This window comes from Pongo pygmaeus, chromosome 15 (assembly GCF_028885625.2).
Source record: "Pongo pygmaeus isolate AG05252 chromosome 15, NHGRI_mPonPyg2-v2.0_pri, whole genome shotgun sequence".
NCBI classification, from domain to species: domain Eukaryota; kingdom Metazoa; phylum Chordata; class Mammalia; order Primates; family Hominidae; genus Pongo; species Pongo pygmaeus.
The window spans coordinates 89,450,343-89,464,112 of NC_072388.2; positions in this window are offsets into that span (position 1 = coordinate 89,450,343).

Here is a 13,770-nt window from a genome sequence, read left to right on the forward strand (position 1 = left end):
CTGGTAATTGAGAAATCAACCAGACTATAGATTTGAAACACAGAATTAACAAGTTTGATCTCTTGTATATCCATAGAACATTAGACCCAGCAAGTAGAGAATGCACATTTGAAATATTAAACATTAATCAGCACTATTATTAATCACAAATTAATAAACAATATATGTGGTTATAATATATAATTGTCAATACAAATATATAATTATATAAACAACAAATTAATGATATTAGTGTAATAAAATTACTAACAAATATCAATTAAGAAGATATTAATTAAATAGATAATTAGGATTGACTACCTGTTAGATCGTAGGGTAAATCTCAACAACTACTTTAAAAATCCTATCATATTGACCTAGAAAATAATTCCAAAAATATAACTTAAAAAATAACTGTTTAGAAAATTAAAATCCACTTCTAATAACACATGGGTAAGAAGAAATCATAATGAAAATCTAGAAAATGTTTAGGATTGAATGAAAGAAAATTCTACATTTCAAAATGAAGTACAACTTAAGTAGTACTTAGAAATGTATAGCCTTGGCCGGGTGTGGTGGCTCATGCCTGTGATCCCAGCACTTTGGGAGGCCAAGGTGGGTGGATCAGCTGAGGTCAGGAGTTCGAGACCAGCCTGGCCAACATGGTGAAACCCCGTTTCTACTAAAAACACAAAAATTAGCTGGGTGTGGTGGCAGGCACCTGTAGTCCCAGCTACTCAGGAGGCTGAGGCATGAGAATCACTTGAACCTGGGCGGTGGAGGTTGCAGTGATCTGAGATTGTGCCACTGCTCTCCAGCCTGGGCAACAGAGCAAGACTCCATCTAAAAAAAAAAAAAATGTATAGCCTTAAAATGCTTATAATGGAAAAGTAGAAAGGCTACAAATAAATAAGCTAAGCATCCAACTTAGGCTAGCAAAAGAATAGAATAAGCTCAAAGAAAATAGAAGGAAAGTATCAAGGATAACCACAGAAATTAATGAGAAACAAAACAAAGAAGATCGACACAGACAAAAAGTGGGCTCTTTTAGAAAACAGCATGGCAGTTTGTAAAAAAAATTAAACATGGAATTACCATATGATCCAGCAATTCCAATTCTGGTTACAGACCCAAAAGAATTGAAAGCAGGGAATTAAATAGATATTTGTACACTTACGTTCATAGCAACATTTTTCAAAATAGGCAAAGGTGGAAGCAGCCAAATGTCCATTGATGGAAGGAAAGATAAAATATGGTATAGACATACAAGAAAATATTATTCAGCCTTTAAAAGGAAGGGAATTCTGATACATGCTACAATGCGGATGAATCTTGAAGACATGCTAAGTGAAATAAGCCAGGCACAAAAGAACAAATACTGTGTGATTCCATTTATATGAAGTACTTAGGGTAGTCAAATTCACACAGAAAGTAGAATGGATGGTTGCCACAGACAAAGGAATGAGGCGTTATTGTTTGATGGGTACAGAGTTTCAGTTTTGTAGAACGAAAAACTTCTGGGCCGGCTGCAGTGGCTCAAACCTGTAATCCCAGCACTTTGGGAGGCTGGGATGGGTGGATCACCTGAGGTCAGGAGTTTGAGACCAGCCTGGCCAACACAGTGAAACCCTGTCTCTACTAAAAATACAAAAATTAGCCAGTCATGGTGGCACATGCCTATAGTCCCAGCTACTTGGGAGGCTAAGGTGGGAGAATCGTTTGAACCCAGGAGGCAGAAGTTGCAGTGAGCCAAGATCACACCAGTGCACACCAGTCTGGGTGACAGAGTGAGACAAAAACAAAAACAAAAAAAAGCAAACTTGTGGAGCTGGATGGTGGTGATGGCTGCACAACAATGTGAATATACTTAATGTCACTGAGCTGTATACTTAACAATGGTTAAAATGATTAATTTTATGTGTTTTACCACAGTTTTTTTTAAAGTCAAGAAAGTGATGAGAACATTACAGAAACATAATGTTATCCTGGAACCTGCTTATATTGCAGGCGATGTTTCATGTATCATTGATTATTTTCTCCTGTTATTGCATTCACTCATATGCTGTTTAATTATTATAGCTTTATAATAAAATCTAATTTCTGGTGTTTCAAGTGAAAAAAAGATTATTAGACAAACTTTAGGGAGTGCTAATTTTTAAAAAAATGTTTTTTTTGTTTGTTTTAGAGACAGGGTCTTATTCTGTCATCCAGACTGGAGTGCAGTAGTACAATCATAAACCAGAGATTTTTTTTTAAGTGTATTATTAAAAAGTTGATGTGGCCAAGCGCAGTGGCTCATGCCTGTAATCCCAGCACGTTGGGAAGCTGATGTGGGAGAATAGCTTGAGGCCAGGAGTTTGAGACGAGCCTGGGCAATATAGCTACACCCCGTCTGTAAAAAAAAAGAAAAGAAAAGAAAAGAAAAAAAAAAGATTGATGCTAGTAAATATGAAGACGCATAAAATGGACGATTTCCTAAATTTCCTAGAAAATGGACTCAAGTAGAAATCGAAAATTTAAAACAAACTGTTCAAGAAATTGAAGCAGTAGTTTAAAATATATGTATTTGTGATGCATGCTTATAAAATGATGTTACTTTCCCACTGAATGAGGGGAATCTTTGTCCCATCTTTTTTTTTTTTTTTTTTTTTTTTATATGGAGTCTCACTGTGTCGCCCAGGCTGGAGTGCAGTGGTGCGATCTTGGCTTACTGCAACCTCTGCCTCCCAGGTTCAACCAATTCTCCCACCTCAGCCTCCTAAGTAGCTGGGATTACAGGCATGTGCTAACACACCCAGCTATTTTTTTTTGTATTTTTAGTAGAGACACGGTTTCACCATGTTGCCTAGACTGGTCTTGAATGCCTGGCCTCAAGTGATCCACCCACCTTGGCCTCCCAAAGGGCTGGGATTATAAGCATGAGCCACTGCACCTGGCCAACTGGGCCATTCTTTCTGTCATCCCCATCCAGGTGCCAGACATGTGAGTGAGGCCATTTTGGATCCTCTAGACGAGGTTATTCACCAGCTGAATAACACCAGGTAGCCTCAGTTGACCCACACAGAGCAGAAGAACCATCCAGCTGAACTCTGCCTGAATTCTTCACCCACAAAATCACGAGATAAAATAAAATAGTGATTGTTTTAAGCTCCATACCATAGGGAGTCCTCTGTTTTGAACTAATAGATAAAGCACTACTGAAAACAAAACAATTATCCCAGAGAATTAAAAAAAAAAATCACACTGTGACTTTTTACCTATTCTTGATAAATTCTTCCAGAAAAATAGAATTTAAAAAAGAGCTTATATTAAGACCAATTACCACACCAGATAAGAACAGAAGAAGGAAAAAAAATTACAGGCTGGACTTATGTACATAGATGCAAAAATATACAAATCTAAATATTAAACTTAATTTAGCAGCACATTAAATAAAACGTATCATGACCATGTTGGTTTTCACCCAACAATTCAATGCTTATTTCAGTGGAAGAATTGAGTCCCATGAGGGGAAGAACAGGCTAACAACCAAGCCCATGGAAGGGCAGATGTCCTGTGGCTTCAACTTTTCTGGAACTGAGGACTCCCACTCCTCCATCAAGACTCTGTCTCTCTTGTCTTGTGCCTTGCCTTCCTTCCCATTTCCTGCAGACTGGCTTTTCCCTACAGCAGGAAACGTGGCCAGCACGACTTCTAAGCTTTATATCCTACAGCTTTAGCCAGGCAGAGATAATCTGGCTCAGTTCCAGTTCCAACACTTTTTATTTTTATTATTTTTTTAGAAATGGGGTCTCACTATGTTGCCCTGGCTGGCCTCAAACTCGTGGGTTCAAACACTCCTCCCACCTCAGCATCCCCAATAGCTGGGACTACAGGCGCATGCCACCACACCTAGTTCCAGTTTCATTTTTGAGAAAGGATTCTGGTACAATTTAGCTAAGCTGCCCACCCTTGGACCAATCAACTGTAACAGGAATTGGAGTCTGGAGAAAGGACTGTGTATCAGTTTTCCTCACGGGTTTGGGAGAGGTGGGGAGGTCAGCAATTTCATGGCAGGGTTCAGTCCTGGAGGAATGGTCTTGGCTGGAGAGTCAAGGCAGGACCCAAGACGCTTTAATGTAATGTTGTTCTGATTGTATTCATATAGAGTCTAGCATATAGCAAAATTTAATATATTATAGCTTTTTTGTTTTAAAATATTACAGTATAATTGCCTTTCTCCCTTGTTTTTTTTTTTTTTTTTTTTTTTTTTTTTTGAGACGGAGTCTCGCTGTGTCGCCCAGGCTGGAGTCCAGTGACAAGATCTCGGCTCACTGCAACCTCTGCCTCCTGGGTTCAAGCAATTCTCCTGCCTCAGCCTCCTGAGTAGCTGGGACTACAGGTATGTGCCACCATGCCCGGCTAATTTTTTGTGTTTTTAGTAGAGATGGGGTTTCACTGGGCTAGCCAGGATGGTTGGTCTCGATCTCCTGACCTCATGATCCAACTGCCTCAGCCTCCCAAAGTGCTGGGATTACAGGCATGAGCCACCGTGCCTGGCCCGTTGTTTTTATTTATTTGTTTATTTTTATAGAGGAGGGATCTCACTATGTTGCCCAGACTGGTCTCGAACTCCTGGGCTACAGTGATCCTCCTGCCTCTGCCTCCCAAAATGCTGGGATTACAGGCGTGAGCCACTGTGCCCAGCCTCTCCCTTGTTTTTTTAAAAACTGTGATGAAATTCATATAAGATAAAATTAACCATTTTAAAGCGTACAATGCAATGGCATTTAGTACATTCACAGTGTTGTGCAACCACCACCTCTATCTAGTTCCAAAACATTTGCATCACCCAAAAGAAATCCCCGTGCTCATTAGCACTTGCTCCCCATTCCCCCTTCCTCCCAGCCCCTGGCAACCACCAATTTGTGTTCTGTCTCTGTGGAATTACCTACTCTGAAAATTTCATATAAATGGAATGGTACCATATGTGGTTTTTGTCTGGCTTTTTTCACTTAGCATGATGTTTTCAAGGTTTATCCACATTGTAGCAGGTATCAGTATTTTGTCCCTCTTATGGCTGAATAATATTCCATTGTGTGGACATAACACATTTTGTTTACCCATTCATCAGTTGATGGACATTTGGGTTGCTCCCATCTTTGGTCTCTCTTGTTTTGGTCAGTGATACATGTATCTTAGCAGGTTTTCGGTGACGTAAGAAAATGCTGGCCCAGTGTGTGTGATGCTGCATATCACAAGTGAGAAGATAGCTTGTGCCCCACAGTCCCTGTGCCCATTTTGCTGCCTGTGAGGACAGTGCTAAGAACCCAGTCACTGAGTCACTGATACCTGGGTTTGAGTCCTGGCTCTGCCACTTAGGCTTGTGGGACCTCACCTACTGAATGAATGAGTTGGGAGCCTCCATAGATGTAAGAAACCTTTGCAAGCTGGGAAGCTGAGCTGAGGTGCAGCTGCTGCTGTTTGTCCCCAGGCTGATTCAGCGCACAAAACCCCAGGCTTAGTGCAATCCAGGATGTTTGGGTTCAAACCTCAGCTCCTCTTTTTACTAGCTGAGTGATTTCGGCAGGTTGTCAGCTTCTCTGAGCTACTTTCCCTACCTGGGCCTCTGAGCCCTGCTGGGCAGGGAACCCCTTTCTCCTGCCTCCAAACTTCAGACTCTTTCCTCTGAAACAATGGAAGGGGACACCTTTTATTAAACTGCCATGGAGAGATGAGTGACAGGCTCTCCAGTGAAGCTGGCCTGTATGAGCTTGAAGATGCAAACCTTCACACGGACATACACACATGTACATACTCACAGGGCAATTGTCAAGATATGTAATGACAGGGAGGGTCCCCTGTTCTTTCCACCAACCAGAACACTCTCTTGCTTTTGCTGGTGCAGGGTTGAGAGTTAACCTTTCAATTGGAGGCTCATGGGGGAGGTCCCAGGGGTCCAGGGAGGGAGCTGGGGCAGCAGGGGCCCCTCAGGGGGTGTTGAGGCCGGTGGCTTTTACCAGCAGGTAAGGAAGCTTTAGAATATTTTAAGGCTGTTATGGCCACGATGGTATGTATCGGACGAATGCCAGCATTGCACACCTGTGAAACCTTTCCCATGGATAGGCCCATACAAGGGCATGCGCCTTCCCACACGCACACACACACATCCTGCCACACATCAGACTTCCTGGCTTCCTGCAGTTAGTTTTCCTCGAATGAGCCAAAGCTGGGCTGACTCAGGTGGCAAACTGCCAGGATGCTGATATTTCCCTCGGCTCTGGCCTCAGAAGCTTCAGGGAAAAACCCACTCACATCCTGAATCCTCACCTGCTCCAGGCGGGCCTGCAGGCCTCCTGGCCCGGGCGCCAGCGGCAGGCAGCCTCAGTGACATCCTGCTCTCCCTGAATGCCAAGCATATTGGCAGGGAGAAAACCCTGCCACACCCAGGGTTTCTCCAGAGTCCTCCCAAGGAAGAGGTAGAATGAGGCTGGTTTTCTTAATGTTTGGAGCTGGAAAGTTATGCTGAGATAACTGGCCTAGGCTCTCACTTTTTTTTTTTTTTTTGGGTAGAGACAGCATCCAGCTATGTTGCCATGGCTGGTCTTGAACTCCTGGCCTCAGGTTATCCTCCCACTTGGCCTCTCAAAGTTCTGGGATGACAGGCATGAGCCACCACACCCGGCCCTAGGCTCCCACTTAATAGGTGAAGAATTTGGTCCCAAACAGAGACAGAGAACCAACCAAAGCCCACATGCAGAGGGTGGTAAGCCCAGGGCTGAACCCTGGCTTCCCAATGCCCCAGCTAGCACCTTCCACCCAGCAAGCCACAAACGACTGGATTCCCTCATTCGGTGTTCTGATTGCCTCCTGGGCAGTCCCCCATGGACACAATGGCCTAATCGACCAAGTTTTATCTTCCAGTTCTGCCCCATGCCATTCTGGAGGCCTGTCTTTCTCAGCTCCCAACAGAAGTTACCTCGCACGTGGTCCAGTGGCAGTGTCAAACAGGTCCACCTGTTCGGCCAGCTGATGAACATACTGGTGCACTTTTTTATTTTTCTGAGACAGAGTCTCGCTCTGTCACCCAGGCTGGAGTTCAGTGGTGCGATCTCAGCTCACTGCAGCCTCTGCCTCCCGGGTTCACGTGATTCTCCTGCCTCAGCCTCCCGAGTAGCTGGGATTACAGGTGCCTGCCACCACACCTGGCTTATTTTTGTATTTTTAGTAGAGATGGGGTTTCACCATGTTGGCCAGACTGGTCTCGAACTCTTGATCTCGAGTGATCTGCCCACCTTGGCCTCCTAAAGTGCTGAGATTACAGGGGTGAGCCACCACACCCGGCCTGATGCTTTTTTTTTTTTTTTGAGACGGAGTCTTGCTCTGTCGCCCAGGCTGGAGTGCTGTGGTGCGATCTCTGCTCACCGCAAACTCTGCCTCCTGGGTTCACGCCATTCTCCTGCCTCAGCCTCCCGAGTAGCTGGGACTACAGGCACCCACCACCACGCCCGGCTAATTTTTTGTATTTTTAGTAGAGACGGGGTTTCACCGTGTTAGCCAGGATGGTCTTGATCTCCTGACCTCGTTATCTGCCTGCCTCGGCCTCCCAAAGTGCTGGAATTACAAGCGTGAGCCACCGTGCCCCGCCCTGATGCATTTTAATTAATTTCTTCTCCTGCGTATTCGGGAGGCCTTCACCCGGTCATAAACCATAAGCTCGGGATGCCTCCCAAGAAGCGATTCTGATAAGTAGGGGCCTGTGGGATCTTCCACGCCCACACAGGCTGCAGCTGTATGCGCATGGGCATGCCACATTGTGCGTTAGTTCCTTCCTTTGGTTATTCGACCCCATGCACCCTCCTTCCCAGGGCCATTCCCTGTGGTTTTCTCCCTGTCCACTGCACAGCTCCATGCATTGTCCCCCAGACACATTCTGCCAGACCCCTGCTGGGCCTCTGCTCCAGATGCACCTGCAACCTGGGGTGCCTCCCTTCAGAATCAGCCAAGTTGCTGTTACAGACACAGAATTCCAGCCCCTGCCCCAGAGATTCCCACTTGGTAAGTCCAAGGTTCACAGACAACACTGGTCCTTCCAGGCCCAGGTTCACTGTCATGTCCTCCAAGAAGCCAGTCTCCCTCTTCAAACACTGCGACTGATGCACTCTCCCTGAAAAGGCAGGGGTTCCAGATGCTGTCTCAGCCCGACTGCTGACAGCTGGGGAGGTGTGTGTCTCCTCCCCACCACGGCGGGGAACTGAGACCTACTGAGGGGTGACAAAGCCTCAGAGGTCATCCCATCTACTCAAGCATTGTTCAGCACCTGCTCTGGGGATTCGTGGCATCAGTCATTGTCTGCGTGCTGCTGTGTCCTAGCATGGGGCCTGGCCTTGAGCAGATGAGGCCTGCATGAAACAGAGGGGCCTCCAGGCTGAACGCCTGACAGCCCCTGACCCTAGGGCTGATGGATCCATGTGACAATCACTTTCATTTAGCACAGAGTCCCCCCAGGAGCCTACAGCATGGAGGGGATATAGCTCAGTTGACAGTGATCATGTTCAAAGGTGAGTGTTTTCACAGTGGTGAGAACAAAACTCCTGGGAGCAGAGGGAGGAGTACACAGGTGGACAGACGGACCAAGCGTTTGTCCCTGGGCTGCCAGGAGGTGTGCCGAGGCCTGCGGCACTCAGCCCTGAGTCCTGGGCCAAGGTCAAATATCCCAGGCCTCCCTCTGGCCTCTACGCCCTGCCCCAGCCTTTCTCCCTCCCTGGGACTTGGCATTTATTTATTTATTTAGACAGTCTCACTCTGTTACTCAGGCTGGTTCAATCTCAGCTCACTGCAACTTCCGCCTCCCAGGTTCAAGTGATTCTCATGCCTTAGCCTCCTGAGTAGCTAGAACTACAGGCACAGGCTACCACTCCCAGCTAATTTTTGTTTTTTGTTTTTTTTTCAGTAGAGATGGGGTTCCACCATGTTGGCCAGGCTGATCTTGAACTCCTGACCTCAGATAATTCACCCACCTAGGCCTCCCGAAGTGCTAGGATTACAGTTGTGGGCCACCACACATGGCCACTGGGACTTGGCCTTTGAAAGCTTTCCCTTGAGCGAAGACAGAATATTCGTCCCCACCCTCTGCCCGTCGTCTGGTGCAAACACAGTGTCTGAGCATGGAAGCCGTCTCTTCTCTACTCAGCATCCTCCAGTGGCCCCACTTTTCATTCCTTCCTTTGAGAGCCTACGTGTCTTGGTCCCTGGCCTCTCTCTCCTATCCCTCTACCTGTCCCACACTCTGCCTTGTTGCTTCTTGTGCTCACCAAATGTGCTCTTGTCTCAGGGCCTTTGCCCTTGTTGTTCCTTCGGTCTAGAACATTGTTCCTTCCGGACGGCCAGATGGCTCCTTCTCCCCAACCTGTGCTCTCTGCTCATGTCCAGAAAGCAGCCACATTGTCTCGCCTGGACCCCAACCCCTGCGCCTCTGGAGAGTCGGGGGGTGTGTGTCTTTTTCGACGATGGCTGCTTAGACCTTCTTCTTTATTTTTAAATATTTATTTATTTATCTATTCTTTGAGACAGAGTCTTACTCTGTCACCCAGGCTGGAGTGCAGTGGCACGATCTCGGCTCATTGCAACCTCCACCTCTCGGGTTCAAGCGATTCTCCTGCCTCAGCCTCCTGAGTAGCTGGGACTACAGACATGTGCCATGATACCTGGCTAATTTTTGCATTTTTAGTAGAGACGGAGTTTCACCACGTTGGCCAGGCTGGTCTTGAACTCCTGACCTCAAGTGATCCACCTGCCTTGGCCTCCCAAAGTGCTGGGATTACAAGCGTGAGCCACCGCACCTGGCCTGCTTAGACCTTTTAAAAATTCTTTGCATTTAACCCACATTTACTTCCGGGCACACCACCCATCAGTTCCTCCCTGGATTATCCGGCTTGCTTCTAGGTGCTAGGTCCAAACGACTCAGCCTGCCACCCTGGTCCATGAGCATTGGCCCGAGGTGTGTGTGGTGACGGGTGCACATGGGCGCCTGGAGCCAGGCATCTTCCAGGCCCAGGCCTCTTGTTCCCAGTCCTCTCCCACCCAGTGCACTAGGCTGAGAGCGTCTCAGAGGCCAGGGCTGGTCCTATCGACCTATCCTCACAGAGCCCAGCACAGGCCCCGGCTCCGAGCAGGCAAGTTGGATGCACCAAGGCCCGGGGTGCTGGGGAGAGGTCTGGGACTCACCAGGAGCGTAGGTTGTGGAGCACCTCGGCTCCTCCCATGGGCATTGGGGAGCTGCTGGGCCCTGTGGAGCTGGTTCTGCTCTGCCGCCCAGTCTCACTCCCCGCCCTTCCCTGCCCTGGCTCCACGTCATCATGGGTGCCCCTGCCTCTGGCTTCCAGGCAGGGCTGGCCAAAGGGAGGCACCATGGGTGACTGAGGAGGGAGAGAGTGAGGCCAGGTGTTGATTGCCAAGTGGCAGCTGGGCTGTACGTTAGCAATGGCTGTGTCCTTCAGTGAGGGTCCCAGCCTTTGTGGACAGCCCTTTCCTGCCGCTCTGGCTCAGGCCCACCCTTCGAACCCTTAAGGCTAGGGGCTGGTGCCTGTCTAGCCCTGGGGTGCTTTGACATCCTGTGTTGGTAGCCCTAACCCTGCCCATACCCTGTAGACAGCCCCAATCCCCCTGTCTGAGTGTGGCCCCTGTCGCCTGCCTGCCAGGACACTGGCAGTGTGTCCTGCCAATTTAGTGGCATACCCACTAAATTGTATTTACGACATGGTGCATCAGGATGAGAGCTGACAGACACCATTTTAGAGAATGAGGGGAAGGGGCCAAAAGCAGAAAGCATTGTAAGTGGACTCTGGGGACTCCAGCTGGCAAAACTGAGGTTCAACGCCAGAACAGGCCCCTTTGGGAAGCGAGACCTCTGAGCACAGCAGTTTCCCAGATTCAGCTGGGGTCCTGGGGCTGAGGCTGCACAATCAGCTGAGCCCAGAGAACAGTGATGGGGACCCCAGCCTGGCTCCCAGGAGGAAGAGCTCAAGGCTGCCCTTCACAGGCCCAGGCATTAGGGTGTCTGGGTGCGCAGACAGGCATCTCAGGAAGGCTGGGCAGGGTGCCCGCTCCCATCCCGCCCCTGAACCCTGCAGCCTGAGACCTGGGCTTCTAGCAGGCACATGTGTTACTGGAAAGGGGTCCCGATTGAAGAGAGGGTTCTTGATCTCACGCAAGAAAGAATTCAGAGTAAGTCCATTGTGCAAAGTGAAAGCAAGTTTATGAAGAAAGTAAAGGAATAAAAGAATGGCTACTCCATAGACAGAGTAGCCCCCAGGGCTTCTGAGTGCCCATTTTTATGGTAATTTTTTTATTATGTGCTAAACAAGGGGTGGATTATTCATGCCTCCTCTTTTTAGATCACACAGGGCAACTTCCTGATGTTGCCATGGCATTTGTAAACTCTCATCGTACTGGTAGGAGTGTAGCAGTGAGGAGGACCGGAGGTCACTCTCGTAATCACCATCTTGGTTTTGGTGGGTTTTGGCCGGCTTCTTTACCACAATCTGTTTTATCAGCAAGGTCTTTGTGACCTGCATCTTGTGCCGACCTCCTGTCTCATCCTGTGACTGAGAATGCCCTAACCTCCTGGGAATGCGGCCCAGTAGGTCTCAGCTTCATTTTACCCTGCCCCTATTTAAGACAGAGTTGCTCTGGTTCAAACACCTCTGACACGTGGACTCTTCGGAGCTCGATGGAGTTGCCCTGAATCTCAGGGAGACGTGGGAAGGGGAGTAAGGTCTACATGAGGCCTGTTCAGACTCCAGCTTCGCCCAGTCGGTGGTGAATCCTGGGGCACAGCTCGTTACACAGGGACTGCGGCTTGCCCCCTTCCCATGCCTGGACTTTGATCCAAACCTGCTTGAGAAGCTGTGGAGAGCTGCCTCGGCCTCTCCAGAAAACTGGAGAGAACAAAGAAGCAAACTTACCAGTTACCACGGAAACCATCCAAAATTTAAAAGACTGAAACAACAGTTTAATGTTTCCAAAACCCTCCTGGTTTTTGTTTTTCTCTATTAAAAACACATACACATACAAATCCCACTGTATCACATTAGTCTGATGAGACACTGGCCTGGAACGAGAAAAGGGTTCAGGATCTTAGGGGGCCATGTGGCTCATGGAATGCCTAGAATTAATTTTAGGGATTTAAATCAAAACATGAATAAACATTTAAAATGCAAAAATCTAAATCCTCGGGCTCCTCTGCAGATGAAACAAGGTAAAAGCTTTTTGCTGGATTAAAGGGAGCGATCATATGAGGGTGGGGAGGAGCTGGTGAAGCCAAATGGGCACTGGTAGAGGGAAGGCTGGGAGCCGAGGCCCTGCCCAAACCCCAGCTCTCGGCTCAGCCATCACTCCAGCCCCAGCTGGCCTGTTGCACTCTCTGTCTGCAGGGCCTGAGAGGTGAGGGGATGTCCTCAGTGTTGCATGGGGTTGCTGTGGGTAAGGGGGGACTGAGCTCACTCACTCTTTGTGCAGACCATTGGGTCACCGTCTAAATGCTGGGTCTATACCAGGTACAGTGGCTTAACGCTTATAATCCCAGCACTTTGGGAGGCTAAGGTGGGCAGATTGCTTGAGCCCAGGAGCTTGAGACCAGCCTGGGCAACATGGCAAACTGCACTGCTACAAAAAATACAAAAATTAGCTGGGCGTGGTGGTGCACGTCTGTAGTCCCAGCTACTCAGGAGGCTGAGGTGGGAGGGTTGCTTGAGCCTAGGAGGTACAGGTTGCAGTAAGCCAAGAGGTAGAAGTTGCAGTGAGTCAACATAGTGCCACTGCACTCTAGCCTGGGTGACAGAGTGAAACCCTGTCTCTAAAATGAAATGAAATGAAATAAAATAAAGTGAAATAAAATAAATGCAGGGTCCGGCTGGGTGTGGTGGCTGAGGCCTGTAATCCCAGCTGTTTGGGAGGCTGAGGCAGGAGGATGCGGATGCCGCCCTGGTGGGCCCCTTGCTGCCGTTCCACACTGCTGGCTGGAGGAGCCCCAGGGTTTGCCTGCTGCCTTCTGCTTCTGGGAATGGTTTCCTTCACGTTCACAGGAAACCACCATCCTCCGGGCTCAACCACGTGTTTGTATAGAACTTAATCCTTTCCCCAGTTCCAGGAGAGAGGCCTGATTTGCTACAGGGATTGGTTAAAGGACAGGTAAGGATCCCAGCTGGAGCAAGTGACCTATAATTAGATGCTGGCCTGGAGTTCTGTGAGAAAGACGCCCGTCTTCCTCTGGCCTGGAACGTGGAAGCGTGATTTTGAAGGCAGTCCTCCTGAGCCCACGAACGGGGAAACCTCCCTGGAGAAAGCAGCCTGTACTACCCAGCCCCACACCCAAACTCTTCAGTTATATGAGCCAATTCATTCTTTTCTGTGCTGAAGCCAGTTTGAGTTGGTTTTATGATCATCCCCTCCTGTAAAATTCTACTTGGGACAAACACTCAACCCTGGGCCTGGCATTAGAGGGTCTTGTCATCTCTCCCCTTCATTTTCTCTCCCTTCTTCCCACACCTCCACCGCTGCTCGGTGCTATTCCTTCACTCAGCACACGGATCCAGTCAGCCTCTTCCAAGCACTTGGCAGGAGTCCATCTACCAGACCGCTGCTGTCAGCACTCTCCCTGCCCGGAGTGCCTGCCCCACTTGTTATCTACCTATGGCTTCCTTAGCACTAAGTGCTACTCCTCTAAGTAGCTACTTACTTTCCAAGGCCTTCCTCCCTCATCCAGTGAGACTTCCTTGCAAATCTCCCATGCCTTGCCCCGGCTGCCCAAGT